This window comes from Lynx rufus, unplaced genomic scaffold (assembly GCF_022079265.1).
Source record: "Lynx rufus isolate CCGP_SWC_20201006 ecotype Redwood Valley unplaced genomic scaffold, mLynRuf1.p SCAF_3, whole genome shotgun sequence".
NCBI lineage: Eukaryota > Metazoa > Chordata > Mammalia > Carnivora > Felidae > Lynx > Lynx rufus.
This window is the reverse complement of record NW_025814845.1, coordinates 97,386,902-97,399,439: the sequence shown is the minus strand read 5'-3', so window position 1 is coordinate 97,399,439 and position 12,538 is coordinate 97,386,902. Positions and strand designations below refer to the sequence as shown.

The following is a 12,538-nucleotide window of genomic DNA, read 5'->3' as shown; positions in this document are numbered from 1 at the left end:
CATAAACTCCTGCTTAAAAAGTCAGTATGATTAGAAAGCGTATGTCTTGAGTTGGAAAGATGTACCCAATATATAATTCATTTGGGTGTTTATTTTAAATTTCTGATATTAGGATGGAGTTAATGGATGTTGTGATTAAAACATCCCCCCACACTGCTGTGATTCCTTCTTTTCATGTCCTGAATGGTGGATACCCACATACACACAGAGACATAAGGTGCTATAGTAGAGCTAGTAAAATAGGTTAGGAAAAGCTTTAATTCTGGCTGGAGCTTTGGCCATAACCCTATTGCACTAGTCCAGTCAGCTACATTGAACCCTGGATTCCTTTTGCTGCACCCAGATTCTCTTCCCAACTGAACCCTCAGCTTCCCTTTAATGGTTCTTTGAGCTTGGCTGATCTAGTGAACACCTAACAGCATCTGAGCAAAAGGCAGACCATCTGCACAGGAGAACAGATTTGTCCCCTTTCATGGTCAGCTGTTATGGGCAGCATGGTGGCATGGGGAAGGGGAAGAGGGGTTTGCTTTACATCACCTCAGGGATGGAGGAAACGGGAGAGAGAATGTGTCCGTGTGGACACTGGCTTTCATGCCCTTTGAGATGTCCACTCATTCTCCTTGTAGTATGGCAGAATGCTGCCCTCTCTTTGGGAGTGGAGTGAACTGGCTTAGAGCGGAGCATAGAAGGGGCTATTCCTGGAAGCCAATATTACATGCACTATGGTCTCATATTTGTAAATCAAGAAGTACATTCAGTATTTACTATACTTATTTTAAGTGTGGTCTCTTATATGATGGACCCAGAAATTTAATATAATGTCTATAAAGTCCTCTTTGAATCCCTATGCTTAATAAGGATAAGGTAGACCAATATGTAATGGCAAAGAGATCCATGTTTAAATATGATATGTGTTTCAAATAATAGCTAGAAATAATTTTTTAGCGATTTTCACATTTCATTATGAAAATTTTCAAGCGTACAAAAATTTGAAAGAATTTTATGGTGAACACCTATATATCTGCCACCTAGATTCCACCATTAATATTTAACTATTCTTGGCTTTGTCACGTTTTGAGTCATCTGTCCATCAATCCGCCTTTTTTAAATGCATTTCAGAGTAAATTGCAGACATTAATTAGTACACTTCCCCCTAAATACTCCAGTATTCATGGCATTAATGAGAGTTCAATATTTTCTTACAGATTGTTTTTCCTTTTGAGGTAAAATTGATTTACAGTAAAATGCACATATCTTAAATACGATTCACTGAATTTTGACAAATGGATATATCTGTGCAACTCAAACCCCTCTGAAGATGAAAAACATTACTGTCATTCTTAGAAGTGTCTCGTGCGCCTTCCACCAGCCTCCCCTAACAACCTTTCTTCCTTGGCAACCATCGTTCTGATTTTTTTTCCACCATAGATTTGTTTTGCCTCTTCTAGGTGCTCAGGTAAACAGACTTCTAGGGTATGCACTCTTCTGTGTTAGGCTTCTGCCAGCAGCTTAATGTTTAGAGCACCATAAACATGCTATTGCCTGTATTAGTAATGTGTTCTTTTTTTTAGTGCTGAATAGTATTTTACTGTATGGTCATACCAGTTTGTTTAGCTAGTCTTTTATGATGAACATCTGGGCTGTTTCCAGTGTCTGGCTGTTGTGAGTGAAAATTCCATGAATATTCTCGTACAAGTCTTTCTGTGGACATATAGTCATTTCTCTTGGATTAATACCTATAAGTAGTTTGCTGGCTTATGAGGTACATGTTTATTTAATTTTATAAGAAACTGCCAGGGGCACCTGGGTGGCTCAGTCAGTTGAGCATCTGACTCTTGGTTTCAGCTCAGGTCATGATCTCACAGTTTGTGAGTTCAATCCCCAAGTCAGGCTCCACACTGACAGCGCGGAGCCTGCTTGGGATTCTCTCTCCCTCTCTCTTTGCTCCTCCCTTGTGCATTCTCTCTGTCTCTCTCTCTCAAAATAAATAAATAAACTTAAAAAAAAGAAAAGAAAAATAAACCACCAGATCATTTTCTAAAATGCGTGTACCGCTTTACAGTCTTTCTAACATTGTATCAGAGAGCCTCTCTGTTTGCTGTTGTCGTCTTTTTAATTTTAGGAAGTTCTGATGGCTCTGTAGTAGTAACTGTGAGATGTATTTTTAATTTCAAGTTTTATACTTTGAACAAATTTAAATTAAAAGAGGACTAGTGAATAATATCACACTCACATACCTACTACCCATCATTAACAAATATTAATATTTTGTGATATTTTCTTAAAATAATTTTGTGGGAATTAAAGCTTCCTAGCTATATAGGGTATTTCCTTTATCAGGCCATTCCTCTCCTCCCTCCCCTTTAGGAGCAGATGCTATAATGAATTTGTATCTATCCTTCCTATATGTGACTTTATATATAGACTTCATGCTCATGGGTCCATGGTAATACATAGTATTATTTTGCTTTTTAATGAATCAATTAATTTTAAATAAGTAAAATATAAACTTATATGAAAGGGGTATACAGTTAAAAAAGGTCTCTTCCTACCATTCTATCCTCCCCCTTACAGATGACCTTTACCTATTCTTTATGAGTCCTTCTAGAAATAAAAAATGCATATACCAGCATATAGGTACACATCCTTTAAAAAAATAAATATATAAATGGTCGTATAGCATACAGACTCTTTTTCACATTTCTTTTTTCAATTAAAGTGTCTGGGGGGCACCTGGTTGGCTTAGTCTGTTAAATGTTCGACTCTTGGTTTCAGCTCAAGTCATGATCTCACGGTTTGTGGATTTGAGCCCCGCATCCAGTTTTGCACTTACAATGTAGAGACTGCTTGGGATTTTCTCTCTCTCCCTCCCTCTCTGCCCTTCTCTCTCTCTCTCAAAATAAATAAAATAAACATGAAAAAAACATCTGGCACTCCTACCATGTTGCTACCTACAGAGCTGCTGCCTTATTCTTTCCAACAGCTGTGTGGCATGATATATTAGCAAGATAACCACTGTTGTCAACTGTATGTATCAATTTTAAAATGTGTAAGGTCCCAGGGATTTACAGTTTTTAAATGTGAGTCCTAAAATTGAGGGAAATATAGTAATATGAGTGTGCTTTAAAGAATGTCAGATCAAACCCTTGACACATCTCCCGGCAGGGTGGGGCAGGGGGGCAGGGGAGGGAGGATTGCTCTGGATGTACACTCTCTACCTCACTCATTCCTATGCCACCTGAATCATTTTGCAGTAATATGTTCTTTTCATAATAAGAAGGTAACACTTGGACCTTGAAAGAGGCTTGTGCAGCAGTTTTGTAATGTATCAGTGTGTGTGCTAAGTGGGATTTCTGCCCCTGGGCAGTATTAGCTTCTGTGCACTTTGTCCACAGCAATGCATTTGCACAGTTTTCAGCTACACACTAGTGAAAACCTCTCCTCCTTGCTCCTCCCCATGACCCAGGTGTCCCAGGCCAAGCTCCCATGAAACAAAACAAAACTCAACAGCTATTCATACCCAAAACCAGAATCTGTAACCACCTTCTTGTTATCACCATTTAGTATTAACAATGAAATTATTCAGTAATAGGTTCCTGAAAATGAAATGTAGTATTTAGTTGAGAAAAGCTTTCAAATCTTAGTTCAAGCCCCACCCCCAATATGTATTCACATTTCTTTTTTTTTTTTTAATTTTTTTTTTATTAATTTTTTTTTTAACGTTTATTTATTTTTTGAGACAGAGAGACACAGCGCATGAACGGGGGAGGGGCAGAGAGAGAGGGAGACACAGAATCTGAAGCAGGCTCCAGGCTCTGAGCCATCAGCCCAGAGCCCGACGCGGGGCTCGAACTCACGGAGCGTGAGATCGTGACCTGAGCTGAAGTCGGACGCTTAACCGACTGAGCCACCCAGGCGCCCCTCTTTTTCTTTTTTTTTAAAGTTTTTATTTTATTTTGGAAGAGAGAAAGCAAAAGCAGGGGAGGGGCAGAGAGAGAGGGAGACGGGTGACCCAAAGAAGACTCTGTGTTGGCAACAGAGAGCCTGATGTGGGGCTTAAACTCATGAACCGTGAGATTGTGACCTGAGCTGAAGTCAGATACTTAACTGATTGAGCCACCCAGGCGTCCCATCCTGTACACATTTCTCACACAGACCAAATGTGTGTGCTTTCTATTTTCCAAAATTGTTTGATCTGACCAAATACTATTTCCTCACCAGCATGAGGTTTTCCTTCCTTTGGTGAAAATTTATGCTGCATTTTAGTCTTGTGCTTCCCAAAGTAATAAATGGATGAGTTTAGAGTGGTGGCTTATTTTTGGAATCTGACTTAGGGAGAAGCTCTGCTTGAGAAAATAACAGACTCTATTCTTTTCATGTTGCTAGAGACTCTGCACACTAAGTAAATGTATTTTGACAGTACTGTGTTTTCTATTGCAGTTCTCTCCACAGAAGCTCTTCCTTTTCTTTAGACCTTTAAAAACAGGATTACTCTGAATACACTGTGTGTGTGTGTGTGTGTGTGTGTGTGTATACATATATATGTGTACTGACATATATATATGTATTGACAAATTGTAAGATATTTAATGAATATCCTATATTTAGAAAGGATTACTGTCTCTTACATAGCAGTGTCTCCTGGGTTGAATGAAGACATTCTCTATTTAAAGAACTACATTTACTTTTATATGTTGAAATAGGCTTAGAGTTAAAAAAATAAGAAATATTAAAGGGATATTAAAACACCAGGAAGAAGTTCCTAAAGGTTGTGTTCTCAAAAAAATTGTCTTCCTCTTTGGGGATTAACTTCACCTGAATGAGGCGAGCCACTAGCATTAAGGAACCATCCCTGCTCCACTACATTGATGAGCTGGGTGAAATAGGATTTAGGGCTCCTTGACAGACTCTCACTTTGTGGTTTCCATGACACCTTACTGGTGTATTTTTTTCTACCTCACAGGCAGGAAACATTTTAGTTCCCTGTGTTTTTTTTTTCCTGATGAAATATTGCGGTTCACCAAGGCATGGACTTGGGATCTTCTCTTCTCTCTTTAGGATTCTTTTCCTTCCAAAGACCAAATATCATCTGTAACAGCTGCTGCTATATTACTTAAGGGAATAATAGTAGTCTTACAGAGTACTAATGAGTAAAATTATAGGGGTTTTTAAAAAATTTATATTAATTTTTAAATTTTTTAACATTCATTCATTTTTGACAGAGACAAAATGTGAGCAGAGAAGAGGCAGAGAGAGGGGGATACACAGAATCTGAAGCAGGCTGCAGGCTCTGAGCTGTCAGCACAGAGCCTGATGTGGGGCTTAAACACACGAATTGTGAGATCCTGACCTGAGCCAAAGTCAGAGGCTTAAGTGACTGAGCCACTCAGGTGCCCCTATAAGGTTTTTTTTTTTTTTTAACTTTTTAATGTTTATTTATTTTTGAGAGAGAGAGAGAGAGAGAGACAGAGTGTGAGCAGGGGAGGGGCAGAGAAATAAGGAGACACAGAATCTGAAGCAGGCTCCAGGCTCCCGGCTGTCCCCATGAAGCCTGATGCAGGGCTTAAACTCATGAACCCTGAGATCATGACCTGAGGCAAAATCTGACACTCAACTGACTGAGCCATCCAGGCACTCCTCTAAGGGTTTTTTTTTTTTTTTAATGTATGTTCATTTATTTGTTCTTCACATCAACCTATTTATTATCCCACTTTAGAGACAAGGAAAATGAGGCACAGTCAGGTAACTCATTAAGGCCAATGGCTACTAAGTCACAGAGGTAGGATTCCAACCCAGGCAGTCAGACACCCAGGTCCTTAACTCCAATCACTGTGCTGTTACTGTCTCACTCAGTCATTCCTACTTATTCACATACCCAAATACTTTTCTGAAATCTCTCCTTAGGTACCTCATAGAAACCTCAAGCTTAATATGTTCAATGGTGGATTTCTGATCTCTAACCCTAAACCAGTTCATTGTTCCATGTATCTATAAGTGATACTATTATATATTTAACTGCTTGAGCCAGAAACCAAAAACTAAATAAGCAATTATAGTTAATAATAGAAAATGAGGAACATGCTGAAATTTGATATTTATAATCTATAATCAAGTAAATAAAATTTAAAGTATCTTTCTTAAAGGTAGTGGGTTATATGAATACTTTTATTCTCCATATGAACAATATTTTATTGTTTTTAGGTATAGTAAACTTTAAGGTTTTACTCCTTATCTGAGTAATAATTGCCATCATTGCTGCAATTTAAAAAAAGGATATCTCTAAAGATATCTTGATTTGGCATCTATCAAAAGGATATAATACAGTTTTTTTTTTTTAGTTGCTTCTATTTGACAGAACCTTTTAAAGCATGCCACTGTGTTAGCAACGGCCGATAAAAATAAACCTAATCCAAGCAGTTATGATCAGAGAATGTTCCCTGTGAGCATTTGCTTTGGAGATGTATGCTATTTCCAAGAGCATATATATCATCGTTGTTTAAGATTTCATGTTCCTTACCATAAATTTTAATTTTTTGTATGTTTTTCAAGTGAAACCCATTGCCACATTCAGTGTAATTAACTATGAAAGTAATTGGTTATCTTTTGTTTAGTAACTTGTGATTTTATTTTTGATGCTGTATTTTAAAAATGGAGGTAGACACAGGTTTCAGTGCAAAAGGATTGAAGATTATACTTAATTTTGCATTTTCTTCAAAATAGGAAATCTTTACATTTTAGACAAGTGTGTAGATTTAATTATACATGGCATTTAGTAATTTCACCTATAAACCAGATGACAGAAGCTTTTACTACATCTGTGACTAGAAATTTGAAATATGTGTATATTTTTAAAATTGTAAATGGATATAATAGTCAAAGTAATTTCTTTTCTTGCTGAATTAATATAGTGCAGATAAGCTTTTATCCAAGTCTTTAAATTTCACTTGATTTATAATCCCCTAATACTCTGTGCTAGGAACTGAGGTGAACTTTAGGGTTATGAGGGAAGACAAGACAATTACTCTTGTCTAGGACTTACAGAAAATTTCCAAGTACCCAGCTAATTTTGGTGCAGTGTGGAAAAAACTCTGATGGGTACAACTTTGTTCTGTGGAGTTTAGGTTTCAGGAAGTTTTACCTTAGTTATGACTTAATGAAGAAGCTTGTTCTGTTATTAAATACTATTTAAATTCTTTTTTCTTTTTTTTTTTTAAATTTTAGAAACAGTGCAAGTGGAGGAGAAGGGCAGAAGGAGAGAGAGAGAGAGAGAGAGAGAGAGAGAGAGAGAGAGAGGTAGAGAGAGAGGGAGAGGGAGAGAGAGAATGAATCTTAAGCATGCTGAGCATGGAGCCTGATGTGGGGCTTGATCCCATGAACCTGGGATCATGACCTGAGCTGAAATCAAGAGTCGGATGCTCAACCACCTGAGCCACCAAGGTGCCCCTAAATTCTTTTTCTTTAACGATTATTCATATTCTGATGGATTCAGTAGATATGAAGAAGTGATTGCAAAGAAAAAGGAATGAATGTCAAAGAACTGACAAATGGGGTTAACAAAAAAGGAAAAGACTGTCAGAGATTAGACCCAACACTAACACATTACATCAGGGCTGGACTTCCTATGCATCATTTGCGGGAGGGATTGCTTGGTCATGCATTTGACTTTTCAGTCTTACCGGCATGAATTAACATTTTGGCAGAGTTTACACTGCAATTTAAGCATCAGAGGAAAAACAATTCTGTCTCACTATAGTATTATGTCTGTGTGTTACCCTTCTTTCAGGAAGATAGCAACTTGTGAAATAGGTGTATTCAAGTTTATAGATGTAGAAGCTGTACAGGTTCTGAGGCTATTAAAGTTAGAGCTAATGAGCAATGCTGCTGGAATTCGAGATTTCAGATTCCAAGTTCTTTTACTACATCTGGCTATAAATGAGCTTGTTGAGGTTTTATTTAATTAAACATATAAAATAGCATTCCTTTTTCTTGCTGGCAGTCAGTTTAGCAGTGGGATTTCTTGCTCCTCCTGTAAACTTGTGAGTTATCGTGAAATGTCTGTCTTAACCTCTTTTCTTGCAGCCTTGTGACTTTAAGATACTGCTTCATACTCCTTGAAGGCAAAGGCTATCCAAAATCCATAGGCTGGGCATTCAGTAAAGGTACTAGTTGAATAAACACACTCTCAGGGTTGGATAGATATTTAAAAGACAAAGATCAACCAAACTATAGAGTGGTGGTTGATATGTAGATATTTTAAGCCTCTAAATTAATAATATTTTTTGTACAGTAAGTCTTAATTATTAAGTTCCTTGGTAGCACTTTGAGTCTGTTGATAAACATGTCACTTAATGAAGTAAGGGTTTTATCTTACTTTGGCTATCTGATTTTATTTTGTACTTTTGAATGACTACAGTCTGATCAGACTTTGTGGGTAAAGAAAAAAAAATCATTTGAGAGATTATAGATGTATTTTAGCACATACTAATGAATACACATATCAGTATATTCCATCACATATTAATGAGGGGTTATATTTCATTATAAAGAGCAGAACAGTGAAACAAGTAGGAAGAAATCTTGATCATAATAAAGATACGTCCAGAACCAATAAAAATTGACTATCTTCTCCAAAGTACAATAGATGGTAACCAAATGGTGGGACACAGGGTTAGGATCCAGGAAATGACTTAGTTCTCTGCTGTGCCTTATATTATGATCTTGGGTGTTTATTCCCAAGAGGGAGAAGTCTGGCTTTGATGTCCTATAGATCTAGAAGACTGCTAGTGTCTACTTTTCCACTCTATGGTGCATTCAGTGTGGATTATCATGAACTTATCACACATCCTATATATTGTTAGAAATTCTTGTGAACAATCTAACACAAATCTAACCCAAAGTGGTTTCATTTATATTATACTTTTAATAAAAGAAATCTGAAGTGTATTATTCACTTAAAAAACACATGAAGGTTGTGAGACTATGCATTTTTACATATAGCCCAAATTTAGCTAGCTTTACTGAAAAACATGCTCTGAAATGAAATTGATTACAACATAATATTGTGTCCTTTAAAAAACTTAAAGAATGCTTATAACTTAAATTAGAAGTTATTTCACTTCATTCTGACATGAAAGCTTCAAGAGTCTGAATCTGTTTTTAATATGAGCATTATAATCTGAAGTTGTCTGCTTTAATGCAGTATTTAAAAAGGTATTAACATAAAAACTTGGAAAAATAAAATGCATATACTCAAATAGAAGTAGAATTATGAATATAACATTTAAAATACTTTAATGTATAAAGTTACTTTAGAAACTGAATTTTATCCCCTGATGATTGTGGTCACTGTTGATATAGTGCTATGAAAAAGTTTGGCAGCTGAAGAACAGAATCTTGTCCCTTTTTAGAATGGTGTTATAGCAGACATACAGAAAGAGTCACATTTGTCAGGGCAAAGGTTGTTAGAATTCTATTTTAAGTTATAGTTTAGAAGCTAACTGCACCAAGCTTATTTTCTTAGTCACTAAATTATTCACATGAATCTTTTTTACTAAATGGAGAATACCTTCAGGAGAAATAAGAATAAAAAAGAGAATATCATGCCTTGATTTAATTTTCAGTGGCTGTGGGTTTTATGACTTTCCATGCCTGGTGATTTAGTGTGCAACATCCATAACATAGGAGCCAAGACCAGTCTCATTAGACATAGAGCGCTGGGCACTCATGAGGCGCTGCACTGGAGAGGAAATATTTTAGTGCCTCTTGCTACCGTTTTCATCAATTCTTTTTTTTTTTTTTAATTTTTTTTCAACGTTTATTTATTTTTGAGAGACAGAAACAGTGTGAGTGGGGGAAGGGCAGAGAGAGAGGGAGACACAGAATCCGAAGCAGGCTCCAGGCTCTGAACTGTCAGCACAGAGCCTGATGCAGGGCTTGAACCCACACTGTGAGATCATGACCCGAGCTGAAGTCGGATGCTTAACCGACTGAGCCACCCAAGAGCCCCTTCATCAATTCTAAGGTCCACATTTCCTCACATTTTAACATTTCTAAAACAGGAATATCTCCTATTAACAATGACTTCTTAGCATTGTGTCCTGTTCAATTGGAAGCTTCTCTGTCTCTTATAACTGATGAGATTTTAGAATTAGTGAAATGCACTAATTATGCCTTGCTTTACTAACTTTGCTCAAATTTTGTGGACTTGATAATACAAGGGCTTAAAATGTATACAGTTGTCCTTGTAGTGCTCAAGTATGAGAAAAGCAAATATTTCAAAGTTTCATATTTGAAAATTTACTAGGCATCCCACTGGTTAAAACCAAAAAACTTAAATTAAATCCTATTTTGAGAAGGAAGGAAAGAGGGCAGGAGAGTAGTTAGGAAAGGAGAGAAGAAATAAAACCTTACGCAAACCTTTCATATCTGAAAATGACTCCCAAGTTTGTCTGAACCACAAGGGAGTTTTGAAGCAGTTCTTTGTCAGGAGTTTAGCATAACTACAAGTAAGGTAATAAGGGCAGGAGTGTAGGAATCACACGAAGCTGGGTCTGCAAATTCACTCTACCACTTCTAGTAGTGTGACCTTGAAAAATTTACTTAACTTTTTGGGTCTCATTTCTCTCATAAATGAAATTATGATAACCTCCTTACATGATAGTTACTTAAAAATAAAATAAGCTGTTATAAGGAATGATAGCTATTCTTATTATCATCTTTACATTATTGTTGTGGTTATTTTTTATATGATATTAAATTCCTCCATGGAAAATTTTAACTCAGCAATCACTGATTTTGGGAGTCTACTATATATAAGGAAGAGAAACAAAAACTACAGTGATTTAGGTTTACTGGAAATGGACATTTAAGAGAGATGTTATCACACCCCTTCAGTGATTCCAGTTATACATCTTACATAAGAAGGAGGAAAGTGTTATATATGCCACATTTATATTCATTTATAACTGGAAAGAGTTGGCTGCTCATTTATATTTTTAAAAAGAAGTGTTGCATAGGACCTGTCATTGGATAGTATATCATAATTTTCTTTTTATTCAAATGATAAACACTCACCATTACATAAACATTTATGTAACTTTTGATTTTCCATAAGATGCTTCATGGACATTTGCTGGAATAATTTCCCCTCAATCTCTCACACCCCGTCTTGTATTTTTAACCTAATTAGTTTTTATTCAACTTTCAGATTTTGGTTCAAAGTCACATTCTCAGGAGAGCTTTCCAGGATACCCCACATTTATACTCCTTGTACCTCCCCTTATAGCACATCACAGTTTGTGGTTTTATGCTTGTGTATTTGACTGAAGGAAGGGACCACATGTGACTTTTCCTCACTATTGCTTTCCCAAGGCCTGAAATAGTTCCTGGAACATTTTTGCACTAAATAAATATTTAATACATTTTCATTACACAATATCATTTATATTTGGGAGTAAAATTAGAATTTTGAAGCCAAGTAACTTGATGAGATTTTCAGAATAGAGATCTTTGTGTAAACATTTATTGAACATCCACTTCATGTGTAAATGCTATATTTCTAACCAAATGAGTTAAAAGTAAATAAAATTGAACTATCTAGGAACCAAGCTAAGGCTAGGACTTGCATTTTGGAGTCATCTCTATCCAGGCATCTGACATTTACTTGCATCTCTGTGTTCTATATCAAAGAAAATGTTTTATTTCCCACACATATGTTCTTAAGAAAAATCACCATTTGGAGACTCACTGCAAATTATCCTTGCTTTTAGTATTGCTGGCAGACAAAACCACCTGTGCTGACTGGGTAACAGTTGCTTAAAGAATTTCCTGGACAGTTAAATTCTTCCTAAGTTTAGCTTAGGTTTCAATTTTATCCCTCCGATGGTTGTTTCTTTCAGTATTATTTCACTATAAATGTGAAAATATATACTGTGTATATGTGTGTATATTTATGAAGAGTGAGAAAAAAGGTGGTATATATGAGACATGTAAAAAAAAAGAGTAGAATCTTTAAAATGTTATTCATTGTTTGGGAAAATAAGAGCATCCTGGGACAATATTTCTGCAAAAGCAGGTAAAATAGAAGAGCCATAATTATAAAATCTAGTGTAGGTAGATATCATAGAACTCCTCCACCAGAAATCACTTTTATTAGACCTAAACTGTGAACTACGGAGATAAACTGAAGTAGCGTATCATAGTCTTGAACATGGGATGAGATCTAAACTTCTTTTGGCTTACTTTGTTCCATACTCTCTTGCTGCTACAGTTTTACAAGTTTTGAACCAATCTTTTATTTAAATACTTCAAATATATAATTTTGACTATATTTCTCCTTTTTTCCCCACATTTCTCCTTAAAGGAAAATGATATAAAATGTATATTAGATCATATTTATCAATTTTATTTGTTTGATAAATTATGCAGCCATCTTCCCTCTCCTTTCAGCTCATTAATGGTATATAATAAATATATAGATGTACTTACTCCTCCAGATGCTTTTGAATTGGTCACATGCGTTTTTTAAGTGAAAACTTTT

At 36.0% G+C, this 12,538-nt stretch overlaps 1 protein-coding gene across 3 annotated transcripts in view; it reads left to right on the top strand.

Moving 5' to 3' along the window:
- Positions 1-12,538, top strand: part of SEC24D (SEC24 homolog D, COPII coat complex component) — a 106,803-nt gene that overhangs the window by 37,186 nt on the left and 57,079 nt on the right. The gene's annotated exons all lie outside the window — the stretch shown is intronic.